At 37.0% G+C, this 27,080-nt stretch overlaps 2 long non-coding RNA genes across 2 annotated transcripts; one reads left to right on the top strand and one right to left on the bottom strand.

Moving 5' to 3' along the window:
• The first annotated feature begins 12,281 nt into the window (after positions 1–12,281).
• LOC127833951 (uncharacterized) lies at positions 12,282–15,473 on the top strand. Its single transcript, XR_008027689.1, has 3 exons — positions 12,282–12,368; positions 13,177–13,323; positions 13,859–15,473. It is a non-coding gene; the product is annotated as an uncharacterized LOC127833951 (long non-coding RNA).
• Positions 15,474–15,899: 426 nt separating this feature from the next.
• LOC127833952 (uncharacterized) lies at positions 15,900–19,899 on the bottom strand. Its single transcript, XR_008027690.1, has 3 exons — positions 19,812–19,899; positions 17,008–17,145; positions 15,900–16,454 (listed from the first exon to the last, which is right to left on the bottom strand). It is a non-coding gene; the product is annotated as an uncharacterized LOC127833952 (long non-coding RNA).
• Positions 19,900–27,080: the final 7,181 nt, after the last annotated feature.

A 27,080-nucleotide genomic window follows, 5' to 3' on the forward strand; every position in this document is an offset into this window, starting at 1 on the left:
ACGACTCATTTTTTTTACACAAATTTGAACAGTGTCCAACTCATTTTTTAATAATTGTGAACAGTGCGTGACGCTTTTTATTTTTTTTAACAGTGCGAGAACAGTGAGGAACTAATTTTTTTTAACAATTTTGAACAGTGTGCGACTGATTTTTTCACAATTTTGAACAAGGTGCGACTGATGTTTTTCACAATTTTGAACAACGTGCGACTGATTTTTTCACAATTTTGAACACTGTGCGACTTATTTTTCACAATTTTAAACAGTGCGCAACTCATTTTTTTGCACAAAAGGTTGCTTCACAAAGATTAAAGGCCTAGAAACTATATCCGACAAACAGCCCCGTTGCTTATCGGAGCTCAACGACCCATTCTTCTTTCAACAAGCACAAAGACCAATTACAGTAGGACCACTGTCTCTGATCGTTGGTTCATTAGCATGAGAAAGGGTGTAAAACATAACACAAATAATGAAACATGTGTATTTGTGCATGTATAACAATAAAATTTACCAACCACTCGGTCAGGAAACATATGGCTCAGAAGCTGTAGGATTCAGGATGATCTCCCACTGATATTATGCAGAGCAGTGGTCACAAGAACGTACAGCGCATCATTAAATATATCAATATATCCTCAGCAATATATATCGCCGACTTCAAAAATATTTTTTTAACTCGCATTTCAAACAGCAATTAATCCATCATGTCAGCCAAAAAGTCTCTGCAAAAGCATCTTCCTTACGTCTCACACACACCTTGCAAAGTCGTTGAATATTGCACAAAAGCAGCTTTCTTAGGAAGTTCAACTCGAAATCCACAAGCAGTCGCGATCCCCATCCACTTTTACTTCGCACGTGGAGGTCTGCTTTTTGGGAAAACCGTTTACAACACAGGCAGCAGTATCATAAATTTGCCCCCCCCCCCGGGACCCTACCCCCGAGCTTACCCCAGGGGTTCCAGATTGTTAAATGTACACCTTTTGTGTATGGTTTGACTTTTCAATAACGAATATTGACAAAAATACACAGAATGAAAAAATAACCTTTGTATATGTATTATATATACACAAGGTATGAAACGTACTATATGCCTATTGCTGAAAGATTGTGGAACACTGGACGTGACCTTTTTCACCGAAAACACACATGTTCCCATGCAGTTGCCGACAAAATGCAACTGGATTCGTTAAAAGACAGTAAAAGCAACGTGATTACACAACTAACCGATCTCCTGCTAGGCTAATAACTTTAATATTCAATTAAATTTGACTTTCTCGCTTTATGTCACTCGGTGTTTCATCTACACATGTACACCATTTTAATTTTATAACGCGTCATCTGGTTGGTTGTTCTCATTGTGTTGGCCAATGATATGGCGTTTTAGAATCGAGCATTCGATCGACAAAATATGACAACAAAACACAAACATGCAGCGAGAAAGTCGAATTCAATTGAATATTAAAGTTGTTAGCCGAGTAGGAGAGCGGTTAGAAGTGTTATCTCGTTGCTTTTAGTGTCTTTAACGAATCCAGTTGCATTTTGTCGGCAACTGCATGGGAACATGTGTGTTTTCGATGAAAAAGGTCACGTCCAGTGTTCCACAATCTTTCAGCAATAGACAAATAGTGCGTTTCATACCTTGTGTATATATAATACATATACGAGGGTTATTTTTTCATGTATTTTTGTCAATATTCGTTGTTGAAAAGTCAAACCATACACAATAGGTGTACATTTAACAATCTGGAACCCCTGCGGTAAGCTCGGGGGTAGGGTCCCGGGGGGGGGGGGGGCAAATTTATGATACTGCTGCCTGTGGTTTACAACATACAAGTAACTATACTACGTAGATGGACAAGTTTAAAAATAAATCACTCTTATCACTTCCAATGTTCTCACTACGTTAAAATCCCGTACCATTCTGTTATTGCCTTGATTGTTTCAATGTTTCACACTACACTTCGCTTTGAAAATAGCGGTAAGCGTGTACTTGGAAGTACATGTACACTACTGGTTATTTATTTTTTGTGCAGAGATTATAATAAAAAGTATCGATTTCTCACGTCAATTTGTTAATCTTGTTAAATTATGTGCGTTTAAATGTGTTTGTTGTTTACGTGCGAACTATTTGTTACGTGCAAATATGCATAGACGATAGCGGATGTACAAGTAATCAGGTCGCTTCTCATTTGCATATTTTAATACCGTACATCAATACAATTTAGCGGTTGTTTGTTTTTTTGTTTATATTTTCTTATTTGCTTTTAAAGTGGCACAATCTATTTCTTACACCAAATCAGCCTCGTCTTATATCACATGATATAAAAAGACACCAGCCATAATAATATATACTCTATTACTACAATCACACGCACTGCTTCGTGCATAAACATAATTCAATTTATTTCATGATATACAATAAATAGCCAGAATATACGTGGATTGTCTTTATTCCTATGTTGAAACTAACCATACATTCAATAAATCATTGTATGTCAAAGTTATCAAAAGCCTGGGATAAGTATTGGTGTAAAGGCCACAGTATGTGGCGCAAAACCCTGTGAGCACTTGGTTTGTTTAATAATAATTTCCTAGCCGTGATGGTTACTAATTTGGACTTGCACGGAGCGTAACCGCGTATGTATACCTGTGCCAGTGACCCACTATAAAGCCCTCTGGCAGCCACACTATATAACCCTCTGGCATATACAAACCTAACCCATATATCTCACCAGTTATACCGTTTGCCAGTAACCATGACACCACACGCCGGTAAACACAATTACACGCTGGCTCCTACTGCGGTGCCAGTGACCACCAAACTTTACCAACAGGGTGTAGTGCCGGGAATATCTAATCTACATGTACCTGACCCCTGCAAGTCTGGGTAACCAACCAACCATGCAAGCAAGCAACCAACCAACCAAACCTCGCCCCGTGCAGTTAGCTTTTTGTTATAATGTTTACGTTAAGAGATGGGTTGTGAGCCCACTGCGTCATTGCGGTGTTGTCCCGAAGGAGTCCCAAACAATGGCAGCGGAGAGCTCAAACCCCCTGGAATATACTTGTTTATTTATAAATTAATACTGATTAACCAAAATGAGTGGAACTGAGAAATTCAACAACCTGTACTCACAGAATTTTACGCCAAAAATAAAAAGAAACAATTTATTCCCCAAAATTCTGATAGCACACCAGTACTAGCCACTTGGTCGATACAAATTGCAATGTTTACAGATGATTATGCCCTATATATTGTGGGTTATAAAAATTGCATAATGGCATCCCGCAGGGTGTCCAGATAGAACTCCAGCCCCACTGGTGACAAGTGCACCCCATCCGGGAGGAAAAACCCCGGGATGTTTGCATCAATGTCCACAGTGACACTGGTGCTGCGGCTTGCCCACTGCACACACACTCAACCAAACCTGTTTTCCCGGCGACGTTTTGGCGTAATAATTTTCCTGGGGAGGGAAGAGCGCCAATTTATCCGGTCAATGATGTCCACCCAGATTATTGCTGTGTCTGCAAAAGCTGTCCTTAAATATTTAATTTCTCTCTTTATATTAGTCCGTACCTTTGTACATGAGTCGATGCACAAATCATTTCCGCCTAGATGTAATAAGATACCTTTGGCGGTGTGGACAGTAACACATTGGCTTCTATAGACCTCCGTAATGATGACCATGTCAGGCCGCCAATTCCCCACCATGCGATGCCTGTGGGCAGCCGCAGGTTCTCCATCCCCCGTTCTTTGGCTCTTGCTCCTGCCCGCTGAGGAATACTGTCCCCAAGAACCCATACCTCTGTCAATAGCAAATAACATTTTGGGTGTACACAAAACAAAGGTCAATTGTTTATTCATTTTAGTATACGTTATTTATAAGGTCTCATAGTGCAACTGCAAAAAATATATAAGCATGTATATCCGAATATAAGTCTTCTACGTGTCAATTATATTACTGTAAATCATGATGTTGTAGTCAAATTTAGCGTATATAGGTACATTACTTTATTACAGTCTTGTCAGCATATATACAATCACAACATACAATAAAGCATGAGCATACTTCTAAAAGCTGCAACTCGGAAGTATTGAGTTATAAGAGACTAGAATATTACATAAACATAAGAATCCTCATTCACTTATAATAAAATAAAAGGGAGCCAATCCCTGAATCCAAATTACAGAAACGGTAACGTGAACTACAAGAGTTACCTCTCTGCGTTTAATACTGGTTTTGACAGCTCGTTATGGGCGCGACCGTCTGGGATGGATCACTAGTGACGTCACAGCTGTTAGCTGCTGTACCCTAAATAAATCTTAAGGGTTATGCTCTAATGTACTTTTTGTATGTGTCTAATGCCCATCTCGCGATGACTTCGGGAGGAACTCCTTTCCTTGACAGATCCGTTGCGCGTCCAATTCTAAAGCTATGAGTGTTAAAGAAAGCGTTGCCGAATTCATTGCGGCCGAGGCATTTTGCTAGTACCGCGTTAACCTGCTGTCCTTATGACAAAATGCTGCAGGACCTACCGGTGACATTGCCAGATATTCGCGCATTCTCTGGACAGGACATATTGATTCCTCCGATTTTGGAATTTTGAGTGTGACCGCCGCGTTATGTTGAAGAGTTTTTGACTTGGCGATGCGGATTGAGATGTATGACTGGTCTAACGACAATTCGACGTCGGACGTTCTGATTTGGTTATACATTTCTGGTCGTTTAGGTGATACCAACTCGCTTCTACGAAATAGCCCAAAAAGGCGAGGGAAAATATCGCAGCAAATAGAGTTGCCTCATACGAGTTATAGCATACGTTTGGCAATTGCTGTATTACTTTGAAGAGGATTTCGGATGTGATCGGGCGTCTTCTGTCCTTGTTTATACCCATTGATCGCGAATAACCTTCTATAACCTTACTTAGCCTAAATTTTTCGGAAAACGATTTGTGGCCTTGTACTTGTTGCCAATAGTTAATTCCTGCCAAGTAAGTTTTGACCGTGCGGGTCGCTAAGCATTTCTCAAAACAGTATGCTATAAATCATAAAATAACCTGTTCAGGTACTGGATGCATTTGGGATATATGGTAAAGATCGCAAAATGCGTTAAAGGCATAAACACCGGTTTCGTATGCTGCGCTAGTGTTTTGTGATATCGACTTTCTCATTAAAGAGATTGCTCTGTCTCGAAGATATTCCAGAGGTACTCGGGTACCCTCTGTGGTTCCTCGTCTGCTTCCGGTGCCAAGTTTCTGAATTTTGCCATCTGAAATCGAGATAGTGCGTCACATATTGCGTTTTTTGTACCTGGAACGTAGGATGCTCGGATTAATGAATTCCAAACATTTGTGTGTAAGGGGACGCAACAGCGTCATAACTTTGTCCGATTTTGAAGACCATGATTTAAGTACACTTACAACAGCGGCGTTGTCGCAGTTGAACTGAATATTTTTGTTGTGTAACATATATCCCCATATTGCAATTGAAAGCAATATCGGGAAAAGCTCTAAGATCGTTATGTCGCTGGTATGTCCGTCTGTATGCCGGTCTACTGGCCACCTAGCTGCGCACCAGTGCGACTCAAAATAAATACCAAAACCGAGCCCCACCCCCGCCGCGCTATCGGTGAAAATATTGACATCCTCATTAGACAGCCAAAACTGATCGTGAAACATTGATTTCTCGTTGTAATGTGCAAAAAACTGCAACCACATGCTCAAGTCCAGCTTAATATCTCACCTGATTCTAATTCGATGAAAAGGCTTGGTTAAACCGTATGTCGCATTAATGAGCCGACGACAGAGCGGTCTACCTGCTGGTATAGCCCGACAACAAAAGTTACGGGAACCTATGAGAGACTGTATATCGCGCAACCTTGCTTTTGTTTTTGACAGAATTTGGCTGATCTTTTCCGTCAATTCATGTATCTTTGCCATTGGTATGCGGACTTGCATTTTTGCGCTATCTAACTCTAAGCCTTAGAATGTTAGAACCATCGTTGGAACTTCCGTTTTTTCAACTGCCACTGGGACACCTAGTTCGACCATAACCTTGGAAAAGACGGACATCAAATCATCGCATACTGAGCGAGACTTATCACCGCCAAAGAAATCATCAAGATAGTGAATTAGCAGTCCCGAGTTCACTCGGGAAACGACACAGTGTTCTAAAACAAGTACTAAAACGTTAGAAAGTAGCACAACTAATTGATGCACCGAAAGGTAATGTTTTATCTAAATAGTACGATCCGTTAAATTGGAACCCTAATAACTGAAAATCTTCAGGCTTGATTGGTATGATCTTGAAAGCATGTTGGATGTCCATTTTAAATAAGAAACAATTTTTACCCAGACGTTGTATTAACTCAACAGCTTTATCGAAACGTGTGCACTGGACCGATGTCATAGATGGGTCTATATAGTCATTGACGGATTCCCCTTCTGGGTAAAACAGGTGATGTATCATGCGGTACTCCCCGGGTTCCTTTTTTGGAACTAGACCTACCGGCGATACTATGAATTCGTTGAACGGTTGTGAAGAAAATGGGCCTGCAACTCGCCCCTCCAACAATTCTTTCGAATTTTTTTCAGAAATTACCTCTAGGTGTTCGTAAGCCGATTATATTTTTTTGCGACGCGTGTTTGTCGCGGCCCGTGATATTGAGATGAAAATCCGTATTTGAAACCATAAAAAAGAAACTCTGCCTCCGCATTATCATACCCTCGTAGAAATGTTTGTAAAGCGTCTAATTTAACCGGCGACGGAGCGATGTCTATGTTGTTTTTGTTTTGACAGTTACTGCGTGTATCGACTAAAATTGCTTCGGTTTTGTCCGAATTGACGCTGCCCGAGCCTGTGTGAACTTATTTCTGCCACGAAAGGGAGCATCGAACCTCGGTGTGTTTGCGCGCTGGGCGACTCCCGAGGCTTCCGTTACGCTCTGACAGTTTATTGCTGGATGGTTACCCCGACAACGCGAGCAATTGTGAGGAAAACGGCAGTTTACCAGGCGGCAACTTCCCTGGTTAAAATAATTACACGTGTACTGGTCGCGTGAGGGGCGTAGAAACGTTCCCGATGTGCGCCACCAAAGGTCATTATTTATTTCCGACCAGGGTGAGGGTGAGATGACCTGACGGAGCCTTAACTGCTCGTCATAGCTGCGCCAAGCCGACCCACCCTGGCGGTACGCGGCCTCTCTTATGGTCCAAAAATATTTCAGCAATTCTTGTGTTTTTGATTTGTTATGATCAAAAGATAAATACACAGACATGAAGATAATGAATGCGTCTGACCAATTCTCGATCGAACCAATCGTGTCTTTGCATTATTATTGTTGCGCCACGAGGCGGCCGTCCGCTGTAACTGAAAGTGTTACCCCTGACAGATGACTTTGGATCTCTACGGACCCTTTTTACAATAATGCGAAATTGATTCGGAGTTGTTTTTTACTGATCGAGGATGTGGGCCGCTACGTCATCCGAAACTATCCGGATGTTTGGCATGGCCGCGCTCGCTGTTGTGATGTTTGACGCGGTGGGCATTGTTGACTGGCTCGGTTGCTGTAAACTAAAAGTGGGTACACTTACATGAAGGGGTTCACTTGTAACGATACCGGTGCTTGAACCATTTGGCACTCTCTTTTTCCTGTTCTCGGCCTCTCTAAGTAGTTGATCAAAATCGATAACTTTTTTACCTTTATCCCCCTCGTTTAGCCTGTTGCCATCCGGGCTTACCGACCTCGGCCTCTTCTGCGTCCCTGTCTTTCGTCGCGCGCCTCTACCCCTCATGCTGACTGAGATTAAATGCGATTTTATACAAAAGCGTTAAAGTCTGTCTGAACTGAATTTCGTCTCGACGGAAAAGGAAGTAGCATTCCAGAAAATTTCACGTGTGCAAATTCGCAGAACGTCGGCGTTAGCAACCTGTTAGCGTCCCTTGATACGAGGTAGCGAACAACCTTAACCGTTTTGTATTCAAAAATAAATTGAAATTATTCCTTAAAGAAATGAATAATTTGTTTGATTTCTTAGACACAAGCTAGATTTTGAATAAATAAATAAATAAACAAACAAAGAAATATATAAATAATACATAATAAATAAATAAATAAATAAATACATTACAAACAAACTGATTTTGTCAAGCATAATAATGCCGGTATTAAAGTTTTAAATAACAGTAAAAAAACAGCCCCAATCGAGGAAACTGTCCCTAGAGGCCATATTAAAGGTTACATTACACTAAATCAGTGTGAATCCCTCCGTGGTCCATTCGAAAGTAGTGCCTATTTCTAAAGAGTTCCTTTTCTCTTCTTGAATATAAGCCATTTAACAATGTGAAACATGTCTTTTGTGGTTATTTGTAATATCCTGTATGTGTCTGGAGTACTTTGATGCCTTGGATTGGAAGCTTACTTAAAAGATGGACTTTTGAGGGTGTGTTTTCTATTGTGTGGGGCTTTTGTCGAAATTAGGATTCCGAAACACGTTTTTCTACGGTGGGTTCATTCGACAGCGATTTACTTTCTTAGAAGTTGCGAGACGGTATGTTTTTGATTGCAATTATTGGAAGAGGACAGATCCATCTTTAAAATGATACCAGGTTCGGAAAAATTGATACGTCGAAAAGGCAAGAAAAATGCTGTGAAAGTTGTCAGTTTTATAATGGGACCCTATGGGAATCGGAATTAGTGTAATATAACCTAAAGTGCGATGTACTTACGAGCTTCAGAAAAGGCAATGCATCCCGAAACGAGGCAGGCAACAATGGCGACGGTGTTCATTTTGTAAATTCTTCTTTCGGGCTTTCTAACTCAGCAAACGGTAGTAAAGGCAATTTGACAAAACGAACGGCATTCCGTCTTTTTATACATAAGTTGTTGATACTTTGATTCCCCATCACTCCTTAATTAACCACGTAACTTCCAACGACGTCTATAATTTGCCGAAATGCGTTAAATATAAAATAAGCTGTATCTGATTGGTCCATCGCCATTCATTGATTCAAGCTCTGTTGCATTTACGTCAGTGAACGCAAGCACATCGAGTGCATTACGTTCGGGCCGTACGTTATAACTCGCTAGCTGTTACCTACGTAAAGGACATAGTGACGCGTACATATAAATACGACTTCATTTAAGGAACTTTTTCACAGTTTTGCCATAAAGACACATTTAAAAAAAATCATCATAGATTCAAGACATAATATACGTATTATATTCGAACAATCAACCTAACACCTCTTACTTAAAAAAATACCTGGGATTTAATGCTTAATTCTAAAAGGGACCTTTTCACAGATTTTGGCATGTATTGAAGTTTGACATTCAGAACCCTCGGGTTCGGAAACCAGGGCATGCTTTTTTAATGTCAATGATTATCAATGTTAATGACATTTACAAAAATACGAATTTTTTTTAACAAGTCCCTTTAACATTCGACGCCGAAACCGACAAAGGACGTACACTTGCGTGATTTACGTGGCTTGTTTTTCGATTATGTACATAACTAATCTACCAAAATAAATTTAACATCTTGACAGCCGATCGTTAAATACGGTTCTTTCCGTTGTTTGCAACAGAAAGTGTTTTATATGAATACTACATAACGTTATTGTTAATTCTACAGTTGATAGGAATGTCCCGAAACGGGCGATTTGGGGATTCCCCTTATATATCATTATTGTTGATGTGTTAAGAGTTTCTTACATGGGAAATGAAGTTAGATTTGTGTTGTTATTTCACGCGGTTCATCACAAATTCTCAAAAATATTGTTATATGATACAGATGCAATTCGTATAAAAGGTTCATGTTATGTCCACATTTTTTAAATTGTGTCAGGTAAATGGTGACTATTCTGAGAAATATAACATTCGTTAAAAAATTACAAGCCATGCAAATGGTATAGTAAAGTAAATAAAAAAAACATACTTCGATACAGTCAAGTATGCATGTTTTATAAAAGGCATATTATAAGAACAATTAATGAAACTCGACGAGTAATATTGGTTTCTCTCAAAATTCGATAACAGTCATTTTTAAAGTAACGAACATTTGAAAGTACTGTAAAATTACTTTATTGTCTTTAGCTCCATGCCCATCCTATATATCGGTGTGTTGTCAGCATTATTTTTAGAATTACTTCAGTATTATGTTATGTACAAACCAAAAGAGAACTTGACACAAATCAAAATCGCTTGTTTGTGCAACTTTATTTCCGGCCGTTTTTTAGTGGAATGTAACCGTTTGCAGTGCAATGTTTTTCTTTAGTGTCTAAGTCATATTTCAGGGATTTAGTAGTGAACACCTATTCATGCCTTACCACTTTCTCCAAAAGATAAAAACCAGAACAATAGTTTAAAGTGCAAAACATGCCTTCGAGTCAACTATGATAACAAAATTTACCAGACACGATTATTTAGTATACTTTAACCTGAAATGTAAAGATTTAAATTGATATTTTCATAAACAAACGGATATGTTGATGTATATATGTACATTTACAAATACTAGTTAAAGGACTTAAGTTACCATAGACTACATTTATAATCTAAAAGCTGTTTTTTTTTATTTCGGACAAAATACAATCTGGATTTATTATAACTACATTCTTGAAACGACGAAAATGAAACTTTACATAACAGAGCATTAATTCGTGTATCAGGGTAGGTATCCCACGTGACAATTTTGCTAAAAAGGGGTTCTGGAAAATGGCGCCGCCCGTCGCTTTAGGTGAGTTTTCTTGGTATTTTATTGAATAATACTTAATGAAATACAGAATGCTATGTATAAGAGCCGTGCCATATGAAAAACACATGATCGGCGACACATTATGTTGCTGATAAATGCCCATCTTGCTCAGAAAATGAAACCGCGTGTCTGAGTAACAGAAAATATTGCCGATAAACAGGGGTCACGGAGCATTATTTTTTCAAAATACATGTATTTCTGGTTGTTCAAGACAGACTCGTGGCTGTCGCACAATAACCCATCGACAAATATGACTAGCCAAAACATTCTCCAGAAGAAATTCATGATGAATGAAGTGTTTTCTCGCTCCGATCCGAAAATGATAAGTAATGGGTCACGCGGACTAACTTGCTAAGATGGGGTCACATTTTGACCAACATATATAAGCGATGTCATGACGCGTTTAATATAACTTATGGATACCTCTTTGGTCGCACTGACTTGATTATCATTCCTTTTCTCTTCTAAGACTGTCCAGACTGTGTTGGAAGAGGCAAATAGCTCCCCGGTAACATAGCCTTCATTCCTAAAGCATGCTTATCGTGGTTCTATCTGGTAAACTGTACTTGTCCAACTAGTAAAGATAATGCCGTCATAAGACAGCAACGTGTGAAACAAAATAGGAAACCACGTCATAACATTGTATTGTGGTTTATCCCTTAACATGACGGATAAGGCGTGACACCGTTTGCTATATAGACTCAACTAAAATATTATATATAGCACTTTCGAATAAACTTTTGGTCTTGGAACAAAAAAACTCTTCCAAGATAGCGTTTCAGTAAACATCAACTAGAAAACCATTTGCAATATACATTTTACCATAGAACAAAGCAAAACTTTTCGAAATAGCAATTCAATTGTCATAGGACCATTTACAATTTTTCAAGCAAAACTATCGAGGTCGTATTTTCTATTTAACTTTAGCCACTTCGTCGCTGTTCAGTTAAAAGGTCGTATCTCATTCATTGAAATGAAGAAGATACGACGTGTTGCTGAACAACGACAATATACAAAACAAGAACATTGGCGATACACTATTAGACAAGAAATCTCTTTAAATTCTCACATTTGTATAACTAAATTGAGCAGGCGCCACAAATAGCAATACGATACCTTAACAGAAAAGCAACTCAAATCGAGGTTACAGAACAGTGTGTAAACACAAACACAAGTTGAAAGTGCAATAGAAAGAAATTCACTTGATTACCGAAGATGTATGACGTAATCTTTGCGAACACTTGTGAAAATACATATGACAAATAGAGTTGGGCAAAATGATCACACATGTATCTGAATATACGTTATACTGTATTTGTTTCTCTGCTTTGGATCTAGGTGTCGATATGTTCAAGTAGGATGATTTAATGTAAATCATGTCTTTTCCCCTTCGAATTGGAGCTTTAACCTGTGGTTAATGCGATTGTCTTTAGATATGCTGTGCCAGACGTGCAGAAAGGCGTTGACACATCGAAGTAGTTTAAGACGGCATTTGCGTACCCATGCAGGCCTTGGGATATATCACTGCTGTCACCGGGGATGAACAACTTTTGTCACGTGACCGCAAAAGTCAACGCCGGTTGCAGAAACAGATTGTAATCTTGTACATTAAGGTAAGTTTTGTTGTTTTTTCATATAATCAAAATTTCAGTTTTTAACAAGTGATAGCCTATGACACAGTATACTAAATAAACTTTTATTTGAAATGATTCCATTGCCTTTACTGTTTCCACTTTCCGAGAACACTTCGACACAAAATTCTGAAATGCATTGCAAACGCTGTTTGTTTATGTGGTGTTGATGATTTTCTTTCAACAATATTGGTTTAACGACTGAATTAGTATGATTTTACACTTCATTTTAATATATTTAATAAGATTCATGACAAAAATAGCGGTGCAAATTGAAAAATATCTTATTTTTTTGTTTTGTTTTGTTTTGCAAACGCAGGTTGGTATTTCTTGAGCAATAGGAAATGGCAAACGCAGGTTGCGAGAATATTCAAAGGATAATGAAACGCACACTGTACACATTTTTGAAAGTCTTCTAAAATATGATATGGTTACAAATACGAAAATATTAACTATTCAACACAATATATGACTACGGAACTTCAATTGAGGACATTTAAACAGAGCGGAAATATGCTTATCAACACATTAAGTACTGTTACAAGTATATTGAACCACAACGTGCGTTGCCTCCTTTAAGCGGACCTCGAATGACGCTAAACGCGCCAAAACTCACGAAAATCCCGTGCATTAGTAAACACGCATGTTTATTGAACTGTGACGAAAAGAATAGCAGATAGTGTGTCACATCCAATCACTTGCGTTTCATATCTCTTTTGGTGTAGTCTTTAAAACTTTATAAAAACATTTTAGAAATATATTTTAACAAAAAGTAATTCTTTCATTACAGAAACATGACGCTCGTGTGTGAAATCTGTGGAAAGACATTTAAATCGAAGTGGGGGTTAAAGCTTCATGATAAGCGCCACAGAGGGACTGGACGATTCGCCTGTTGTGGAAAAACATTTTACACAAAACAGGCGTTCAACAGACACAGGTTTGTATTTTTTTTGTTTTTAGTACAATGCTAGGTTCTGTCGGTTTAAAAATCAAGATACAATTCAACATAGGTCATTGCATTCTGAGCGAAAGTATGTTTTTATAACCTAGTTGCAAAGCACTATTTAAAATGTTTTGAATGGTGTTTTCGAAAAAAGCCGGCTTTAAAACACTTAACACATTATTACTAGTGTGGTGCATATTGGTGTGCTCATTATAGTATTTAGTTTTTAACGACCATAATTGTCCAGATAAATTTCAATGCAAATTGTCACTGAACAATTGGAATTTACACCGTATAAATCCAGAATGTACGCGTTCCGATACTTCACGTATGTAATTGGACCCTTAAACATATTATTTAATGCGTATTTTGGATTTTGAAATGCGTAAATACGCGTTAACGCGCCTTATCTGGAGCGCTTCTGACGACCATCATTTTGTTAAGTTCCACATTGTTATGGATAATATTCTGTGTGTATTTTTCTGTATTGAATAATAATTCAACAGTTCCATTTGTTTTTGTTATATAGATGCAGCATTCATGGTGTTGAAAAGCCGTTCCCCTGTGAACAATGCGGCAAAAAGTTTTCAACCAAAGATGACCTGAATCGTCACGTCCGGAGGGAGGTTGCTGCAAAGCAATTTACCTGCTCAATTTGCAATGCAACGCTCCGGGAGAAAATTGACCTTCAGGCCCACCTTGCCACCCACAATGGAGAGAAAAACTTTGCTTGTGATATGTGTGAAAAGAGGTACAGGCACCGCAGTAGTCTATCAAAGCACAGATCTGCAAAGCACCGGGCCTAGTCATCTGTTGCATGACGATGATAAGACCAAGAATTATTTTTAATTCTTACCAATGTGCCGTGGTTATTTTCTTAATTATTGAAAATACAGACTGTCATACAATAATATATAGTATTACGCGTGTTTTTGCGTCTTAAACATTGTGTTTCATATCGTTTATCTTGTGTTGTTTTGTTTGATATTCCTGTTTTTAATAAGATTATTGTTGTAATATTTATCATTCTAATTTAAAATGATTATGATAATGGTTGATCTCATACAAATTATTGTGTTCATTATTGCTCATCTGTGATTACTGTTGATCTCAGCCCATGAATTGTGATTTATATTGATTATCTGTGATTATTGTTGATCTTATCAAAATAATTGTAATTTATGTTGATTATCTGTGAATTTTTTATCTTAACCTATTAATAGTGATTTATATTATCTGTGATTATTGTTGATCTTATCAAAATCATTGTGATTTATGTTGATTATCTGTGATTATTGTTGATCTCAACCGATTAATTGTGATTTATATAACCAGTGATTATTGTTGATCTTTTCGAAATCATTGTAATTTATGTTGATTATCTGTGATTATTGTTGATCTTTTCAAAATCATTGTAATTAATGTTGATTATCTGTGATTATTGTTGATCTTTTCAAAATCATTGTAATTTATGTTGATTATCTGTGATTATTGTTGATCTTTTCAAAATCATTGTAATCTATGTTGATTATCTGTGATTATTGTTGATCTTTTCAAAATCATTGTAATTTATGTTGATTATCTGTGATTATTGTTGATCTTTTCAAAATCATTGTAATTTATGTTGATTATCTGTGATTATTGTTGATCTCACCATATCCGCTGGAATATACATTTGAGCCGCGCTCTGTGAAAAGGGGGTTTAATGCATGTGCGTAAAGTGCAGTCCACATAGGCTAATCAGGGACGGCACTTTCCGCTTTTATGATATGTTTTGTTAAAAGAAAGTCTCTTCTGAGCAAAAATCGAGTTTATCGGAAAGGTTTGTCCCTAATTAGCCTGTACGGAATGCACAGGCTAATATGTGACGACACCTTACGCACATGCATTAAACCCCCTTTTCACAGAGCGAGACTCATTTGTAATCTGCGATTTTTGTTTATCTATTTCGAATCAATATGATTAAAATATATTTTTGGTGAGTTAGCTTTTTGTCTCATTGGAATCATTGTGCGAATTGTCAACAATTACATGTAAATCTGTAATTCCTTCTCAAGTTGCACATAGGCCAGTTTAATGTTTTGCGTATAAGCTATTATTGCGATACGGGATATTCTTTGCAGCAATAAAACAATTAATCTGCATATGTTTGGTTCGTTTTGTTGTTAAAGACACTGATCTTGTTTGCGTTCAACCGCTGGGTTTTTCAATGTTTTTCACAGTATAGTTAGACTTATCTCGGTGAAGTGTACTTTGTCATGGATGTAGTATGCCTTCAGCTTTATTTTAAGTATTATCTCCAACAATCATATTGTAAGATTGTCAGGATTCTCACGTTACACATAAAGACATTATATTGTATGACCAATATGAAGACACTAGTGATTTGCAAGGCGCCCATGTAAAGGTCAATAGTTATTATTATATTTAAAGTTTCGGATCAAAAGATAATGGTATACACCTAAAATGAAAACTATGTCTTGCAGAATAAGAGGAATCGATTGTTTTATTTGCTTCATGATACCTCTCTCCTTATAGGTCCACATTATTTATCATTATGCAACTAAAAGAAAGATACCTTTTTTTTAATTAACAAGATACAAGATACATGGCATTTTTTAGAAACTGTAATTTTAAAACTTGAAACAAATAACAGCAAACAAAATAAAGTTAGATCCAATATGTCTGTTGTTGTTTCAAATCCCCCAAAAAGGTTGAATATACCGGTAGGCCTCGTTAAATGAAGCATCCCACAGCGTCAATATAGGCAGCATATTATACGGCCCCAATATTGGTAGCTCCTCAATGCATAAACATAGAAAGAGCAACACAAAATCAAATTCAGTAGCATTACACGGAATCAATATAGGTAACGTTGGTTAACGAATATCAAAAATGACAGCTGTCTTTTAAAGAACTACAAACTGTCGTATGATATTATGATTTCCTTTTACGGGTCAATGTCAATTCCCATTTTTGATGTTAGAAGCATTTTGCTGTCATTTCGTCTTGCCCTCTCCCATCGGACACCCAACGCTCCCTTCTGGAGAGCGTTTCTGCTTGTTGACACGGTGTCAAATTTTCGTTTAGGTTCCTTCCGTTTTGGAATGTCAAATTCGTGGTCCCTGAAACATGATATTTGTTATCGAAAACTATTTATTTTACAACATTTACCATCTTATTTACTGAGAGCGAGTTTTTCAGCTTGACATCATCCGAAGCAAAGACAATAAAATGTAATCACATTTTATGTCGAATCATGAATTATTAACAGTACTGAGTATCATTTTCAGGCAATTATGACCCCTGTACTCGTCGACGGTTCGAACCCGTGTCCTAGACTCTTAGTGAATACATGAAATTGATCTTCTTCAACTTGGCAATTAACCTTTTTGACGACAGATGCAAATTAATCCTGTTGAATATTACGTATTGATAAGTTTATATAACGAATTTCACATTTTAGGAAACATCTGCATTAGACACATATAATCCTCTTCATTACAATGCATTTTCTGAGCACGTGCCTCAGTGTACAAAGCATACCTTTAAAATAAAATAAATGTTGACTGTCTCCTGGCAATTAAATAATGATTCATTTTAAAAAGACTTTTGTTGTAGACATCTCTAAACCTAAAACATTTTTAAATAATTTTAAATCACAGGATCTTGGCTTACTTTAATCTTATTTTTCGAATGATGTCATTCTGCTGTTGCGTATTGCATCCGTCACTGTTGGTCGGCTGTGCAGTGCTGCTCTCAGTTGATCCAGTCAAGCCATACACATGGGAGCGACTAGTACGGTAAAAAAACTTCCTGAAATCATAAAATTTGATTTAGATTATTTTCTGAAAGCCAATGTGAACACAATCGGTTTGAATTATATCATACCTATATATTTTGGTATGCAATGTAAACGATATTCTTCAAATACCTGATTATTGATTGTAACAATTACCTACTTATTTGGTAAATTATTATATAGAATGGTGGTACGGTAGTCGAGTGGTAACACAATGGTCCGCCCGAGGTGAGACTTTTTTCGTGTCATTCTGAAAAGGAAAATGATATCATAGGAATAAGTACAACATTCAAAATTGAAACAAAATGGTATTCAATATTCAATCAACCGGCGTATACCACTATCTTTTACGGAATCCGGATAGTGCCATCTATAATCTCGCCCTTCTTTCATCAAGGGGGACACACGAAGCGATACACGATATTTTGCGCGACAGTCGCGGCGACGCACGATATTTTGCGCGATACACGGAGCGACGAGCGAGAATGTACCAGGAAATATCGCCCTTGTGTAGGTAGCCCAAAAGGCGATATATCGTGTTAAATATATCGTGCGTCGCCGCGACTGTCGCGCAAAATATCGTGCGTCGCCGCGACTGTCCCGCAAAATATCGTGTATCGCTTCGTGTGTCGTGTCTCGCGTTCAAAGGACCACGCACGAAACACGAAGCGACGCACGATATTTTGCGCGACAGTCGCGGCGACACGCGATATTTGTACTGTTCAAGTTTCGCTATAATCATATCGCCTGTCGACTGTCGCGTTTTCAAAAAATCAGGGGAGACAAAAAGGGGCTATTTTTACTGCATTCATAATCCGAATGTCAATTTCAAATGCTTCGATTGGTTTTATTGCTCGTTTGTGTTTTCTAATTGCATAACAGTGCTTTCGAAACATTGATTTGGCGTGTTATTATTCTGATTTTATTTTTGGTTTTACAAATGGGCAACATTATTTGTGTTTTCAATTTATTCATTAAGAGAAATAAGATAACATTGGTTGTTATATTTATCCTCATCTGATGATGCGGATGGAATTAAATTATGTTCATATATTGTAATAAGTAGGTATGTCTCTTTTTATCATGGTTAGGTTAAAACAAACAAGCAAGTAAGTTTATCTGGACGAAGCGGGTACAGATTTTTTATTCGAATGAGTGGTGTTGCTCTCAGTAATTTTAATCAGGCTGACAATATATGAATGTGCTAATTAATATTAAGAATGGGTTTTAATATTCTCAAACTTTTTAGACTCGGAAAATTGGGCGTCGCTCTGCGAAAAATGGGTTTAATGCATGTGTGTAAAGTGTTGTCTCAGATTAGCCTGTGTAGTCCGCACAGGCTTATCAGGGACGACTCGTGCCGCTTGTATGATTCTTTTCGTTTCAGAAGTCTCTTCTTAGAAGAACGCCCATTTTAGACGGAAAGTGGCGTACCTGATTAGCCTGTGCGGACTGCAAATGCTAATATGGGACAACACTTAACGCACATGCTTTCAACCCCCTTTTCACAGAGCGAGGCTCAGTTCAATTTTGCTATTATATTAAATTTATACTGGTACGTTGCTAACGGAGACGCCGTGCTACAACCTGTAACTCGAGCCCATTGTCGTAAAGTGTCTCAACATTCAGGTGTTCAATACGTTTTCCCAAACACCGTATATTTTGTTTTTATTAACTTTCAACATTTTTGTAAAATGCTCGTGTGCCGAAAATATAGTATTATGAATTGCGGAACAGTAGCAACACTGTAGAGATGATTCTCACAGTTCTTCTATAAATTGTTCCCTCAATCTTCACAGCTGAGCAAAACATATGCATACAATTGTGTTCATTCAAATTGCATTCTTTAACTACCAAATCTTAATATTAAGATAATATTTAATATTAAATATATTTGGACAACTAACAAAACAGCATGAGAAAAATAACATTCCGACAAATTATTTTTCAATTCTTTTGAGATCTTCATTTTACAATACTCCGCTCCGAATCGCGATTTATTTTATGATGATAATGGCGATGAAGATGGAGATGATGATGATGAAGATGTTGATGATGATTTGATTTGAACAGTACATATCGAGTATCGCTTCGTGTGTCGTGTGTCGCGGTCTGAAATTAGACCGCGTTACACGAAATTCGGATAATATGGGCGATATTTGAATAATAAAATATCGCGCGTCGCCGCGACTGTCGCGCAAAATATCGTGTATCGCTTCGTGTGTCGTGTGTCGCCCTTGATGAAAGAAGGGCAAGAATATAGATGTCACTATCCGGATTCCGTAATCTTAACCAACCTGCGTTTGCCATAATCCAGCTTCAGCAAACTGCGTTTGCTCAACCAACCCGCGTTTGTAAATTTTTGAAATAGCAAGAACTGCCCAAATTAAATATAACAACAACAACTTATATCGCAAATACAATAAATCATCAAAAATTAAGCATCGTGTGCTCTCATTTTTCTAGAAATATGATTTATTCGTGAATGGAAAGTAAAAAAATATAAAATCAAACTGCGTTTGCATCGAAAATCTAAAGTTTGTGTCGAAGTGTTCTTAAAAACTGCAAAGCTTCGAAACAAGTGCAATGCGTCTTAATATGCGAAAAGGTATGAAGCATGTCATAAGCTTTGTATTGTCCAGAAATTTTAACATATTCTCTATAAAAAGATGAAAATTACCTGACGGAGCGGGATTCCTGATGTAATTCAACAACCTGCGTTGACTTTTGTGGTCACGTGACAAAAGTTGTTCATCCCCGGTATTAGCGTCCAATAGAATTCAAATAAAACTTCCCGCGGCCAAGTACAGATGAATACACTTCATTGACTGCATTGGCTGATTTGAGAATACGACCAGAACATTGGAAACATGTCCGCGTCTTTGTAACACTGTTTTACTGCGTGTTCAGCATGAAACCATTTTATATCTAATGGAAAGGCTTAATAGATAGAACAGTTTTACAATCAATCTCGACATCAATACAGTTTGTGCGTCCACCTTTTATTTTCAGAAGATTTTCAGCGCGAGAACGTTTGCACTTAAAGGCTATGTTTTCATATTTAGTACTAACTTCCATATTCCTATCAACATGTTAACATATTAAAGTATAGAGAGCAGTGGAAGCGAAGACTCACTTTAATGCATTGCATTTCAACTCGCGAGGTATATCGGGTCAATTTGCGGCCACTGCGAGTGAATGTCAGAGTTTACGTACAGGTCATCGCTGCGTCTCTACCCTATGTGCTGATCGGAGTTCGCGGCCAGGAAAATAATCGTTACATAATAAAGACGCCAAAGACGCTATAGCGTGAACTAGGTGAACTGGAATTAGACCAGACAGATGTTAAATGAAGATATCCAGCGATATCATATGGTATGTCAATAATACTTAATGTGTTTTACAACAATACCATGATAAATATTATTTTTTAATTAATTTAACAAGAATTATGCCATCATATTGACTAATGAATTAAGCATGAGCGCAATGATTCTCGATACTGTTAATAATCGAATCAAATAGCAACGCCAGACAAACCACTAAAACAGGTTTGTTCGAACAGGGACCTATACAAAAATAGTTTGTATAGGTCCCTGGTTCGAAGAACGCGCGTATAAATATTTAAAATATGTACGGATACTTCGCGTGTGGCCGGTTGACTCATATGTTTTAATTTCACTTCCATTCTTCTTTTGGTTTTCTGTTTTGTATCTATGCGTTTATGACCAGCAATATGTAATAATGTAAAATAAGCCGAAAACTCCGCGTATCATCCCGTACGGCGTTTGCTGCAGCTAAGAACTGCACAGAAAAAGACATTCGCTATCTTTGATCTCATTCATTGAAGTCTTTACTTTTCATTAACTGCAACCACAATCAACGCCGTATATCTTTTTTAAAGATATTTCTTGTTTGCGATACATTAGTAAATGAGCCAATGCTACGGCCGAGGTGGCGCTTAGGACCTGATGTTTCGAAAATTTACGGATAATTCTACAGGGTGCGTTATTGCTATATGTGTTTCAAAATAGTTCGCATTATGTCAAAGAAATCGGGCATTGTATTGCGATTCAGCGAATATTAATTCATCAACACATGTAATGAAACACACAATTACAACCCATTTGCAAAAAACGTGAGGATCATTATGAGTTGTGTCATGGTGGCGTGTTTGAAAGCATATCTATGTGTTTGGCATGTGTGACGAGAAAAAAACCATCCAATGAAAACGCCAACGACATCAAACCATTGCTTTGAACATATACAAGTTGTTGCATGCACAAAAACATCGGCCACTAATCGGTCTATTAGAATATGCAAAATTTCAGCTGTTATAATTTTCGTTACCGAACGTTCGTTTTTGGGTGGCATTCCAGGTTTAATGTTCGTTTTTTTTTCTTAATTGGATGTAAACGAAATATAATCGAACAAGAAAAGTTTACATATTTATTAGAAAACATGACTTTGCTGCAAAAGATGTTGATGCTTTCGGTTATTGAAAATGCTATTAAGTATAAAACTGTATTTTAAGAAAGAGCTGTCCTAATATTTTGCAGAAGTAAGTGGAGACAAACGATATAGTTTAGCCTCATCAAGATTCGTTCTCCTTTGCCTTGAGTGAATTAAGCATTTGGCTAAGGACACAAATATCTTCGTTTCAAGCAGAAGTAACATCTTTTGATTATTTCGTAAATTATCTTACTGTATAAAGACATGTGTTGTAGAAGAAATATTTTGAGAAAGTTGAAAATTGTGTTATTCCGATTTTTAAAATAATGACGGTATAGCCAGTATAGGGTTGTCTGCCTGATAGCAACTGAAAGTAAATAAAAACAAAAGTCTGTTTGATTTAAAGAATTTGTGAACAAATTGTTTATTGTTTATTTTAAATCTATTTGTTTTGCCTGTTAACGTTCAAAATGAAGACCGCCAAAAATGCGAAAATAATGTGTGAATAAAAGACTTGGCAATTGTAGAACACAAATAAGTCTCTTTGCACGAAAACTGAATCGTATGCAAAATCTTGTGTATTTTTTATCTAAATAAACGTATCTGTATTTATTATTAATCTCGTGATATTATCTATGCCGGCAATAGTTTTTTTTTCTTTTACATACGACTCCGATAACAAAATAGTTGTTGATGAAAGTTTGTTAACATGTGTCCCTTTATAATCGTGTACATTACTCTAAAAGCCGCATCCTTTCGATTGGTCTCTCGTTCTCGTACGCGGTGGATACCGGCACCTCCTCTCCGCTGTGCGACGGAAACGACAGCTTTGATGCCGCTAGGGCAGCCGGCGCCGACATCGTCGACGTTGCGATAAGAGGGGCGGCCGGAACCTGCAGTAACAAAGGTAAGTTACATACTGAGGCGTGGCTACTAAACGACGATTGCCCACACGTATTATAAAGATTTGCTTATCTTTCGAATAATCGAAAGTTACCTCTTAAATACATTATTATAACATGCGGCTTTCGTTACAATTAATAAACCGTAAATAACAACGCAAAGTTTCCATTAATTAATGAGCATGGTATATTTGTGTTTAACACATCTTTTTTATCAAAATAAAATAGTCGAACACTTACCCCTAATGACATGAAGTTGATAAGCGACGATCCCCCAACAGTCGCAAGGGCGCTCGCATACGTCACAAATAGCTGTGATGGCGTCATGTCCGCTATATACTCTTGAATCAAGATTACGGATTCGGACACGCATCATAAACGACAAAACTATCCCTGATTCCTGAAATATTACAAGTGAAGCTTAATCCGCTATTGCCATGCCGCCAGCAATCGACAGGAACTGTAGATCGTCATTACCGCATTTTACATCTCGCGAGTTTTAGTGTCATTTTACGTCCGCCATTGTGTTGATTGGATAAGTAAGGCCGCTGTGTTAGCTGGGAGGATGCAATCACATGTCAGGATGATTGCTATGCAGCAAACGAATTGACAACCACAAGTTTGTTTTTGTATACAATCTTAATAATCATCAAATGCGTATATTTATCAGCTGTCCTGTGGCAAGTTATGATCCGATATGTTTTATACATTCAAAAATGTTAAAATAAGTTGATTTACTTTATGCTTTCCGGTGGTTTATAGAGAAAAATCAGTGAAATAAAAGTGATATTTCAATGTTTTAAACAGTGAAAAATAACAGTGAAAAATATCGATATGTTTCACTGTGAAATGACGTAATTTTTTCGACGAATATTCAGCGAAATTATCCAGTTAAACTATTTTACAATCTAAATAAACGGTAAAAAAAGCATACAGTAATTTTTTGTTGTTGGATTCGATGAAATATCGATTTTATTTCACTCGTGATCATAAAAAATACATATTTTCACTCCTGGCTGCGCCACTCGTGAAAATATTATTTTATATGTTTACTCGTGAAATAAAATCGATATTCCATCGATTCAAACAAATATCCTCTATATACTAAATTAATTTATTTATTTGGCAAATAATAATAAGAGGGTAAGAATGAACAGAAATCGTTTCTGACCAGCAGATGAAATGTTTTGTGCTCATTATTATGAAGAATTATGTTATGCATTTGAGAATACATGTCAAACGTTGATTACGTTCTGCAAACTAAATGTATTAATTTGGTAAATTATAATGAAGATTCAACACCAGTTCGCATGAACAGGAAATCCATCGAGATAATTGATTGCTAATGTGTTATTGTTTTGCTTAATATTTAATATTGTTACATCGGAAACTGAAGAACTTTTTCAAGTTGTTAAATGATGGAGTTTTTAAAAGCAAATCGATGTTGGTGCTTTCATGACGAGAAACTTCATCCAAATCCAAATAAATCGCTAGTGACATCAAACATCATTCTTTGAACACATTCGAGATGCTGCATTAACATTAACCCATTTATGCCTAGTTGACTCTCCAATCCTTTTAAATTGGATCAATGTATTTCCAAAATTAGGGATGTCTAGTATACTTATTTCTATATTTAGAATATTTCTTACATAAATTCCTTTAAGCAAACAGCGCAGACCCTGATGAGACGCCGCATCATGCGGCGTGTCATCTGGGTCTACGCTGTTTGCCAATGTCTTTTGCCAATGTCTTTTCTTAAGACGCTAGGCATAAATGGGTTAACATTGGCTGCTGCTCGCTCTACTAGATATGTTCGTATAAAACTGAACTCATGGAATGACAGGTGAAACAATACATATTATAATAGTTAGCCAAATACCCAACAGTCGAGTGAGAAGCATATATCGTATGTGAGTGAGTATTTGCTCCGACGAAGTAATGAACTCGACAAACCAACAAAATTACCACATGCAGGAAGATATTTCCGATCGCGTTGATCCCTTTGACGGGGCTAGTCCCCAGACAGAACGCTAACGCACGGCCCAATGTTTCTACAACGAATCTGATGACCCCTAAGTAGGTCAGCACGGATAGGCTTACTATCAGGATCAGCATTTGTGGCACATTCTGAAGTCAACACATGGAAACAAAACGTATCAAGTACACAATATTGTGATAAGGAATACTAATAACTAGCGTGTGAAATCATGAGCATTTGTTGGTTTTTGTTTAGATGCAAACAGTGAAAGTTCAATGTTTCACTTCGCATATATTTTCGTATAAAACATAATTCATTTTTATAATCGCTTCTTTTTAGATAAAAATGACGTTGATGTAGCGAACGCTACACTTGAAACCAGAAGTATGCTGTTCCCTTGGGACAAATCATGCAAAATCAATACAGAATATGCATGGATTTTTGCAGGAAAACAACGTATTAGTACAATTCGTGATATAAATGATAAACATGTAAATGATACGCAAGGAATGTTTGCATGCGGTAATTCTGTTGTGAAAACATGTTAAATTTTCAAAGCTAAAGCAATGCTAACTGCCATCACAAAACGGTGATCGGTGTTAGTCTCCCCTACACTTGAAACCAGAAGTATGCTGTCCCCTTGGGACAAATCATGCAAAATCAATACAGAATATGCATGGATTTTTGCAGGAAAACAACGTATTAGTACAATTCGTGATATAAATGATAAACATGTAAATGATACGCAAGGAATGCGGTAATTCTGTTGTGAAAACATGTTAAATTTTCAAAGCTAAAGCAATGCTAACTGCCATCACAAAACGGTGATCGGTGTTAGTCTCCCCAAACATGAACACGCCTACGGCTCGCGCATTGTCGATGAGATCAGTGAGTCTCGAGGCCCACCATTGGATGACCACGTAGTCGTATAGATGATCAGGGCAATCAGGTACTGTAGCGTCATGGCCCAGTACACCGTGTGCCAGTTAACATGAAACAATGTCCACATTCTGTACAATGCACAATTTATTTTTACGTTACCGTTCACTTACAAATGTCTTATGTCCGAAATATAATTTTAACAATTAACAGTGAAGAAAAACACACGGAAATAACAAAAAATGTTAACTGCAGCAGAGATGCATACAGTCGCTGCATCAAAGAGTTGATAAGGCCGAACATCGCGGCCGAATGTTGATACCATGTTCACTTTGAACTTGCTTTTGACGTATTAAAAAAAGATTATTGAGTCATAATTTATTTTAATAACCTTATATAGATAGACCAGCATCTTAAAACTGTACGGTTGAGATGATGAAATCTTTAAAACGAATCATGTTTTTTCATTTTTGTCTTCGCAGTACAGATTTAATAAATAGCGTTTTTCAAACGACTCACTTATTTCACTGAAAATACAACAATAAAAGATTCGCATGTATATAGTTATAAGCAATATGTTAATCATTGATTTGTAATAATATTTTGTTGCAAGGTAAGGTTTAATATGTGTTTTTTTTTCAAGCCTTAAGGGCTGAATACCCTCGTGTACAGCACAAGTCCTAAACTTTTTCTATGGCGAGTTATAAAATAATTTATTTGTTTCAAACTTCACAAAACCAATATGGTGTAAGGCTAGTTCATACATTTTCTATAATCGGCTTTAAAGTGAGAGGCTTGTCAACAGCTATTCCAAGTGATTTGAAATCATATATCTGCTTGAGAACAATGTTATTAGCACCCTTCAGGTTTCACCGACTATAGGTTTAAATCTCCATATGTCTGTCTTCAGCATAAATTGTTCTTGCGATTTCTCAAAAAAAGTGCTGAAGATTGGTATACATAAAAAGAACAGTTTGAGTATTGTGCACGATTAATTTTTCCTCACATGTTTAAAGGGATCTGTTCACGTTTTGGTAAATTGACAACATTGTAAAAAGTTGTTTCAGATTCGCACATTTTCGTTTTAGTTATGATATTTGTGAGGAAACATTACTACTGAACATTTACCATGGTCTAATATAGCTATTATATGCATCTTTTGACGATATATAAACCTGAAACTTATAAAGCGTTGCAACGCGAAACGATTGAATAATTTGGAGAGTTCTGTTGTTGTCGTTTAATTTTGTGAAACTACGAAGATTGCTTATATAAAGTATAAAATACGTCAGACTTATATACTTGTCAGGATGGCCGAGCGGTCTAATTGGTTTTTACTCCAGGACTCCGGGGGTCACTGGTTCGAGCCCTGCTTCGGGCTACTTTTTTCTTTTTTATAAATTGTATTCTTGATTTTTTACTGGAGCTTTTTAGATCCAATGTTTACATTTATCAATATAAAGCATTTAATGACAAACTTCAAAACATGCCAAAATCTGTGAAAAGGCCCGTTTTAAGCCATGTCGCTGTTACGTAAAATATTTACACAAAATAAAAAAAGTACACTAGATTTACATATTTAAAGTTACGATAAGTTATATCAAATGTCACGTAACTGCTTTTAGAACAAATTGATGCAATTCTTCAAAAGCTATGAACTATTTAATCATCAAACTGTCTTCAGAAAGTATTTCAGCTTGTTTGGTTTGTATCTCTCAAATAGTTTTTTATGGTT

The sequence above is a fragment of the Dreissena polymorpha genome, chromosome 6, assembly GCF_020536995.1.
Source record: "Dreissena polymorpha isolate Duluth1 chromosome 6, UMN_Dpol_1.0, whole genome shotgun sequence".
NCBI lineage: Eukaryota > Metazoa > Mollusca > Bivalvia > Myida > Dreissenidae > Dreissena > Dreissena polymorpha.